Here is a 9,491-nt window from a genome sequence, read left to right as displayed (position 1 = left end):
TAAGTTTGTCTAGCACTTCATGAAAAATAACACCTATGAGAATCTCCCAAGCACTTGGTATCAAAGATTCTTTGCATAATATTACATATATTCATGTTTGTTAATATCTAACAAGAGGTTGTGTCACACATCAGTTTTAAAAATGCAACAACTATACATGTAAGAAGTGTAGCTTAGTTGGTGAGACCTTTGTGAAGTAACCCCAAGGATGAGGGTTCGAGGGGTTTGTGGATTTCATTCTCTTGGGTGTATACTCCTCCACTATTGGGAGGTGGATCCCATGGTCACCCCTCGAGGGTGTAATGTACAACAATGTGCAGTTGTAAATACATGATATGTGTAAATTTTCTCCCTACTACCATCACCACACTCAAATTGTTAAAAAAAATCATAGACTATACATGTAGGAAGGGAGTATCAATAGTGTTTCACTTGGAAGAGAAAATAGCCCTATGAGAATAGGTGCAATGTTTCTTTGGCCGTAGCATCATGCGGGTCACATACTAGTAATAGTGCAAAGCAAAGGTGTAGTATAGAGCTCGTGCATTTTTATTATTCTAGACTAACAAACCTCTTTTGCTTGCTATCAGTAAATCCTCTTCAAATATATCATGTCTTAAGCTAACTCCAACACTTCCAACATGAGTGCAAAGCAATGGAAGGTGAGTTATGCTACATATTAATGATTTTGTGATCATGATTGGTAGGTTTGTAGATAATCATGTATATATTATTTATTCCTAGGTTTTCAAGAAAGATAAACAGACTACAATGCTCAACTTTGGGAGTGTTACCCGGCTTGCTAAAAGGAATCGTGTTGAAGATGTTGAGCAAATACCTCCATGAATACAATGCTCAACTTTGGGAGTGTTACCCGGCTTGCTAAATGGAATCGTGTTGAAGATGGTGAGCAGACGAAGATATGGCTGAAGGTTTTGAGTCAGATTCATTATCAAGGAAAGATGAGAGGTGGGCATTATGGCAAGACGATTGGCTAACACAATTCAAATGGTTGATTTACGATAATCAAAAGGTTAGATTGTATTGTTCATTTTGCCTAGACTACCCGCATGCAAAGAGTGCTTGTGCTAAACAAGGCTCTAGAAATTTTAAAACAAGTAACCTTAAGTCTCATGCACGTACACAATGCCACAGAGATGCATGAAATGCTAAATTGTTTGTCAAAGATGCAATGCAAGTGGGGTTGAAGAAGCTGTGCGTAACTCAGGATGATACGGCAGTGAACCTATTTAAGGCTACTTACTTTATTGGGATAAACAATCTATCAATTTGCATTGTTTTTGTCATTGCTTGATTTGATGCGAGGCACTGGGGTAAGGTCCATGACTTGCCTATACAATGATGACAAATCATGTGCTGAGATAATTTACTGCATATCTAGAGCAATCATGAACCATGCTTTGGAGAAAGTACGAAAAAACCCTTTTTGGGGGGTTATGATAGTCGAGTCTACAGACATTTCCGTTCATCATATGGTGATCTATTTTTATTATTTGGAACAAGACTCTATCACCTATACCAAATTCTATGGAATGGTGTGTACACAAGATTGCACGGCCCAAGGGATCTTTGATCCTCTATTAATAGAGCTGGAAAATGCCAATGTAGATCTCAAAAAGCTTATTGCGCATGCTTTCGGTTCAGATCGCCGTGTCACTATGGTAGGGAGAAAGAAGGGAGTTTCCACTCTCTTGAAAAAAGTGAATCCTAGATTGACTGCTATACACTGTGTAGCACAAAGAACAAATTTGGCTACATCCGATACTTCCAAGAAGATTCCCTATGCTAGACAAATTGAAACCTTGGTGAATGGGATTGCCAACTACTTCTCTAGTAGTAGTAACTGCGTGGAGAATCTTCAAAATCTCCAAGAAGAGTTGGATTGTGATGTGGTTAAAAAGCAACGTATCTTTGAAATTCGCAGGTATGCTTGTCTTGCCAAGGTATGTAACCTGTATAGTATGTTGTGTACATTTGAATGCATGTATGCAATTCATTTCTTGGTTGACATACGGGAAAAGATGAGTGAGCTCAGTAAAAGGTTTCAGAAAGACCATGTTGATGTAACTACCGTGTATGGCATTGTTCAAAGTACTATTTTGTGTATCAAAGATGAATACTGAGAGGAGAGAACCTTAGATTTGAATGCCTCATAGAGAGGTGTGGGAAACTATCCTATCATACGCAAGTATGGACCTGAAAAGGGACACTTGCATGATTTGTGATTCTCTTTACCAGGGCATATGTTTTTTGGTCAAAAAGTCATGCGTGATGCTGATGGATCAGATATGATGCATGCCTTGGACTTTCAATTATCTTGTGCAAGACGACTGTGTGAGTGTCTTGAAAAGAGGTTTGCAGACAACTCTATAATGCGATGCATTAAAATCTTAGTGCCTACACAACATCCTACGCATGGAAAACTATTAAAAGACTTTGGCAATGTAGAATGCTCAAAATTTGCTACTTTTTATGGGGTTGAGATAACTTTCAATAACACTAAATTTTCTCCTCTTATCAATGGAGATGCTTTCAAAGATGAATTTAGAAAATTTAAGAGGCAAGCAGGTATCGACTTTGCTAAAATGAGTCTCATTGAAGTTGCATCTTTACTTGCAAATAATGACACTTGGAAAGACATGTATCCACAAATGTGCTTAAAGTTGCTCAAGTAGCACTGGTTCAATGTTGTAGTATTGCTATATGTGAGCGTGGATTTAGCGTATGCACAAAGATTAAGTCTAAGTGGCATAATAAGATGGAAACAGAGAGTTTAGATGCAACGATGAGGATTTCAATTGAAGGTCAAGCTGATATGGACTTTTCTAGTGCCATTGAGATGTGGAAGAATCTTGAAGGTCAAGATGATATGGACTTTTCTCGTGCCATTGAGATGTGGAAGAATCTTGAAGGTCAAGATGATATGGACTTTTCTAGTGCCATTGAGATGTGGAAGAATCTTTGCAAACGACATCTTTTTGCACCAGAGGGATTATCAAAGGTTGATGCAAAAAATGTAAAATATTCTTGCCAAACGACATCTTTTTGTGCCAGAGGGATTATCAAAAATTGATGCATGATATCTTATGTTTAATCATGCTGGTTGTTATCTATGTTGTAGTGAGTTTTTTAAAGCAAAGTGATTCTTTGTTGCTTTGGATAAACTAAGGATTGAGTAGTGTAACTCATTGTCCTCTCCTGTTTGATGATATCACCGATATGGTCTCTTGATGAAATAATTATTTTTTAATATTTCAGAATATTGAGTAATTAACTTTATTTGCAGATTGACTCTCTCTCTCTCTCTCTCTCTCTCTCTCTCTCTCTCTCTCTCATTAACTCAATGCAATGTGCAAACCACTCCATAGCTAAGCCCTTTGTAAGAGCATCCACTAGGTTATCATCAGTGTGGATGACAAGTTTCAAGCATCCATTAACGCATATGGAATGAGATGATGCCTTACCTCAATGTGTTTCGAATTGGAGTAAAACATGCAATCTTTTTCCAAAGCAATGGCACTCTGACCATCACAAGACAAGATTGGAACCTATTGAATTTCTAAATCTCCCACTAAATGCTACAATGGACTAAGCCTCCATAATGGAAAAAGGCGTACAATCTTGGAGAGATGATATCCAAGAAATGGGTCCTCCTACAAATATGGAAATGTAGCCAAACATAGATCTCATATTGTCTTTGCAACCCGCACAATCTACATCCATGTAACCAACAATAGATGCATTGTTATTACCGAAACATAAACACCTACTTGTTGGTCCCTTCAAGTATTTGAAGATGGGTTTTAGTGTTGTCCAATGCTACTTGCTAGGATAAGCCATATACTGACTAACCATCGCCATTGCATTCCCCCCTTGTGTATTGAAGCGTTGCAAGACCTTGTGGATATAAGATACTGAGATGTCAAGCTCAGCATGTACGACTCCTGGATGACTACCACTGATAGTCATCATCACTGGCGTGCCTTTGTGGATACGCATACCTTCCCCAGTGATACTACAGTTGTACTACACCGAGTTGGTCTACCTACAGGAGTGATGGCACACTTATCTACTCACCTCACTCACTACCGGTTCATACTAGACCATTGTACTAGTTCCCCTTTTATGTTGTATTTTTCCCTTTATGTTTTGTAAACCTCTTATCTTGAGTTAGTGAAGAAGAAGAAGTACATTCTTTTAACTCCATCTTTTTGTGTGTACGTGTGTGCGCTTGCAAGAGCTCAAGCTCTCTCCTTCTCTCTCTCTTGACATGGTATTAGAGCTTCAGAGCTTGACTGTGCCACTGAGGAGCTTGGAGCAGCAACAAGCGAGAGAAGCCTAGGAAACGGCTTTGGTATTCCCAAGAGCCATTGCCAATGATCTCCAATGGAGGTGATTCCTTTTGGAGTGTGTGCATCTCAGGGTTACATATAATCCTTTGTACTACAAATGTGCAGTCAGATTTCCATTTTGGGTGCGTTTCGATCCCCGTTTTGGAGTTAGAGTGCATTCTCATGCAGAAATGATAAGGTTCGGGATTCCACAGATGTGCATATAGGTGGTGTAGAAAGTTTTGGTTAGGCTGCATTATACATAAATACTATTTAGTAATAGTGAAACATGTGTATGTACGTAGATTGTGGTTACAGTTGGTAACCGATTATTTTTAGCAGGCTGCTCGGGGAGTGTGTGAAGGGTTGGAAACATGTCATCTAACAATGATGGGCGTAACCACGTTGTTAGTGAGAAGCTAGACAAGAACAACTTCCACGCTTGGAAGTTTAGAATCACCAAATTCCTTATGGTCAAAGGTTATTGGGACTACATTGATGGAGAACATGAGATAGCACCACCATTGCCAGAGGAAGGTGCAAGTGTTGTGAAATTAAGGCATTTAAAGGTTGGAACCAGGGAGCTCGAAATGTCATGTACTGGCTTTTGTAGTGTATAGGACACTATGATTTGGCATATACATAAGACACTTTGCTGTCATTGGATGTGACCAACACAAAGGCAAGGAAGGTGCAGTTGGGAACTGAGATGAATACTTTGCAGAAGAAAAACATGTCCATCGATGACTATTCATTGAAGATAAAGAACATATGTGAGTCACTTGCATTGATTGGTGTTACATTCGATGATGATGATAAAGTAGAAGTCTATCTACAAGGTTTGGGTCCTGAGTACAAATAGTTTAAAACTGGCATCCATCTTCGAGAGAACATTCCCTCATTAACAGATTTGGTGTCCTTATTGATTGTGGAAGAGAAAAACTTGAAGAAGACTCCTCTTCGTAAGGTGGAAAACAGTATGAATAGGTCCTTTTCAACACCAGAGGAAGAGGAAGAGGACGTGGTATAGGTCGTGGACAAGGCCGAGGAAGAGGCTTTCACCAAGTACAACAGTAGAACAACAAACAAGGTCAAAACACAGGTGGTGGTCAAGGAAACTTCTGTGGCAGGGAGAGTCGAAAATGTTGTGGAAATGCACAACGCAATAATACAGACTTTACAAAGTCCTGGTTATGTAGAAACGGGGGATGATACTATACATCCCATTATGCATACAGGAAAATGTGCCATTGTCTATGACAGATGGTAAAGTGAAGTACCTAACTGATATACTACATGTACGCAACATTACAAAGCACCTAGTTTCTATTGAACAAATGGTTGAGCAGGGTTTGTAGGTCAGGTTTAGCTCCAATGGTCTCTTTTTTGAAGAGAATAAGAAGAATGGAAGGCTGGTTGCACAAGGAAAGAAAGTGGGTAGAATGTTTACTTTGGATGTAAATGTGCCCAAGGTGAATCCTGCCATGTTTGCACGAGGTGCAAGTGTTGTTCCAGATATAGAGATTTGGCACAAACATAATGTTCATGTAAATTTGCAGAGGCTAAAAATGATGCAGACTAAAGAGATGGTTACAGGTTTACCTCGTTTAGAGTTGTTGAAATGCATAAAGTATGTGAAGCTTGTCAATTTGGAAAGCATGCAAAAGCATCATTTCCTCATCATAAGCATGTAAGCAAGAATGCATTGGATTTAGTGCATACAGATGTATGTGGTCCGACAAAGACTGCATCTATGGGTGGATGTAGATACTGTGTGAATTTCATTGATGACCATACGAGGAAGGTATGGGTCTACTTCATGAAGCAAAAAAGTAAGGTGTTTATGCACTTTCAAAATTTCAAAGTTATGGTTGAAAAATCGACTAGGAAACATGTAAAGTGCCTGAGATTAGATGGAGGGAAGAATACTTCTCCAATGAAGGTTTTCTAAAAAAGCATGGAGTTCAGAAGGGGTTTTCATGCAGATATACTCTGCAACAAAAAGGTGCTGCACTGAACAGAAGAACATGCACATTGCAGAAGTGGCTAGAGCATTGATGAATGAGAAGAACATGCCTCATTGTTATTGGGCTGAGGCTGTTGCTATAGGTGTCTACATTATGAATAGGACCCCTACTGCTGTAGTACATGATATGACACTTGAAGAAAAGTTCAGTAGTGAAAAATCGGATGTATCAGATTTTAAAGTGTTTGGATGTATTGCTTATGTGCATGTGCTGGACGAGCTAAGAAGTAAGCTTGATCCAAAAGAAGAAAAGTGTGTGTTCATTGCCTATTCCCTTGAGCAAAACGGGTAGAAGTGTTACAATCCTATTACAAGTAAAGTGGGGTAAGCAAGGATGTCATTTTTGGTGAAATGGCAAGTTGGTGTGCTGATGTAAAAGATGATTTGCGGGCTAATGTAAGAGATAATGTGGATGCAAAAAGTACAGGTGTGCAGTCACAAGTTCTGAGTGGGCTGCAGGGGTCCTCTAGTGCAAGTCATGGTGAGAATCCATGGAGTGGCCGGTTATGTAAAAGAGTGAGTCCTACTAACTCTTCAAATGTATCAAGGAAAGGAAAGGAAAAAGTTGATGATACCTCCAAGTTGCCAAATTTGAGTGATGGTTATGATGATGGTCCTAGTAGTGGTTCTGAGCAGAGTTTGGATGAGGAGTTGGCATACCCGCTATGAAGACTCAGGGTGCGAGAAGGATGCAAGCAGGGAACAAGACGCTAGAAGTGATCCCGGACCACACAGGCCAAAAAGAGCAAGAAATCATGTGCAAATATTGAATTATGATAGTTATGTGGCTCTTCATTGAGGATGTTGTCAAGGATGAAAAGTGGCGGCATTCTATGGATGAAGAGATGGCTACACTTGATGCAAATGGATATGGGAATTGGTGCCATTACCAAAGGAAAAGAAGTCAATTGGATGTAAGTGGGTCTACAAAATAAAGCATAATGATGATGGCAGTGTAAGATAGCTAAACTTGTGGCCAAAGGTTATGCACAGACTTACGGGACTAATTATGAGGAGACATTCAACCCAAATAGCCAAGATGGCTATCATTCATGTGTTTATTGCAGTGGCTGCCCTGTTAAAATGGGCGTTGAAACAAATGCATGTAAAGAATGCATTTTTGAATGAAGACTTGGAGGAAATTGTGTATATGGAGCAGCCACAAGGTTATGCAAATTGGGTTTTGAGATGTCTGATGTAGACCATTCATTGTATGTGCAAAAAATGAGGCAAGAATTGTGGTAATATGCATCTATGTGGATGATTTGATTGTTGGAAGTGATAATGTGGCTGAAGTAGAGGGAGTTCATGCTCTACTTATGCAAGAGTTTGACATGAAAGACTTGGGAGACTTGCAATATTCTTGGGCATAGAAATTATTTACACAGAAGAGGGTGTATGGCTGTCACAAAGGCAATATGCTTTGGATATGTTGAAAAAGTATAGTGTGGTTGATTGTAAGCCAATTGCAATGCCCTTAGATGAGAATTTGAAGTTGGGGAATGATGCAGGTCAAGTGCTTGAGAATGCTACCATGTACAGGAAGATTGTGGGCAACTTGATCTAGTAGTCTGAAGGCAAGCTAAACTCAAAAGTAACACGTCCATCACATGCATACTCTGTAGCATCTGTCCTCATAGTAGCACCATGCATCTTCCTCTTCCGCTGCCTCATACGCCTAAAGCAACGATGCCTAATATGCCCATCATGGCTGCCGTGCGAACATGTCAGTCGCGATCGTGAGCAAGAATTGCCTCTAACCTGAAGTGTCTCCATATCCATGCCAAATCTATGGCAAACAAAGTGGGAGGTAACTCGGTCACTACACAATGCTCAAAAGCATGATCAATCATATCAAAATCGATGGTCACATATGCATAAAACAACTTCACAATCTGCAAACTTTGCAAGCAGAAACTGGGACAAACTGCTCAACCGAGCGTAAAGCGCATAACCATTTACGCAAATAGAGAGAAAACTAGCTCAAAACGTGTCCCACAAGAGAAACTGCCTGCAGAAATCTGCAAAAACCTATGAAACCTGTGAATAGCCTGTATTGTAGCCACACAAGCATACGCAAATCCTCACTCCTGCGAGAGTGGGACAAGAATACCAAACCGTGTCCAAATTGACAAAACCTGTCAAAAGTGAGAGTACACACTTGATCGCTGTAAAAGTGGGAATATATCGATCACTATACCATCAGAGAACAAACTACAAATACGCATAAATCATGGCAAGAATCTCAAAAAATTCAACAGAGTTTCCCCTGAAAACTGAGCAAAAACTCAAAAATATGACCAAATATGCATAACAATAGACACTGTCTCAGTAGCAAAATCCACAAATGGTCTACATGCAATGCCAAAAGCCTGACAAACTGGCTCACTCCTGACTGAGTAGCTCTATAGACATGTACTTGTCCAAAAAACACTACAAACCTGTGAACCTGCTACCTGCGAGTTATGGCTAGCTAAAACTATATCCTCATAATGCATACATAGCATTAAACTGCACAAAAACTGTGCTAAAAAAGCTCTTTGAAATGCCCCACACAGTCAAACAATACACATGAAACCGCATCTGGATGTGTAATAATCCGAAAGTCACATCCCAAAGTATCACTTGCATACACAAAAACAAGGTGAATTCTCTCTCAAATAGCACCACAATGTGTCATACATAGCCAAAGATGCAAACCGCATCACTCTCTACACTGTAGGAATCAAACTACAAAACCTCGATATGTCGAGATTGTTGATAGGATGCTACAAAAAATTCAAACACTCAAAATTTTAAACTTATGATATGACCAACATGTCTAGAATGTGCCAAAACCCTAGGGTAGACTCCTGGATCACATGTATCCGAGTCCGAGTGTGAGAGAAATGCCAAAAACCTTCGTTTTCGATCCAAAAATGCAACATAAACTTGTTGTTGATGCACCTGCTGTAATCAGAGCATAATTTCAAAAAATGGACATCACCATCACGTCTGGAATGTTCCAAAATCCCAACCTAGACTCCTGGACCATATCCATTCGACTCCGTGTGACGGAGATATGCAAAAAACACTGTTTCGGGAGCCAAAAATAGCAAAAAGGAGCTGCAACA

General features: G+C 39.7%; 1 pseudogene; it reads left to right on the top strand.

Moving 5' to 3' along the window:
• Positions 1 to 641: 641 nt before the first annotated feature.
• Positions 642 to 3,291, top strand: LOC147442602 (uncharacterized; annotated as a pseudogene).
• The last annotated feature ends 6,200 nt before the right edge of the window (positions 3,292 to 9,491 follow it).

Source organism: Adiantum capillus-veneris, chromosome 14 (assembly GCF_014529385.1).
Source record: "Adiantum capillus-veneris isolate H3 chromosome 14, ASM1452938v2, whole genome shotgun sequence".
In the NCBI taxonomy this organism is placed as follows: domain Eukaryota; kingdom Viridiplantae; phylum Streptophyta; class Polypodiopsida; order Polypodiales; family Pteridaceae; genus Adiantum; species Adiantum capillus-veneris.
This window is presented reverse-complemented; position numbering and strand designations above follow the sequence as displayed.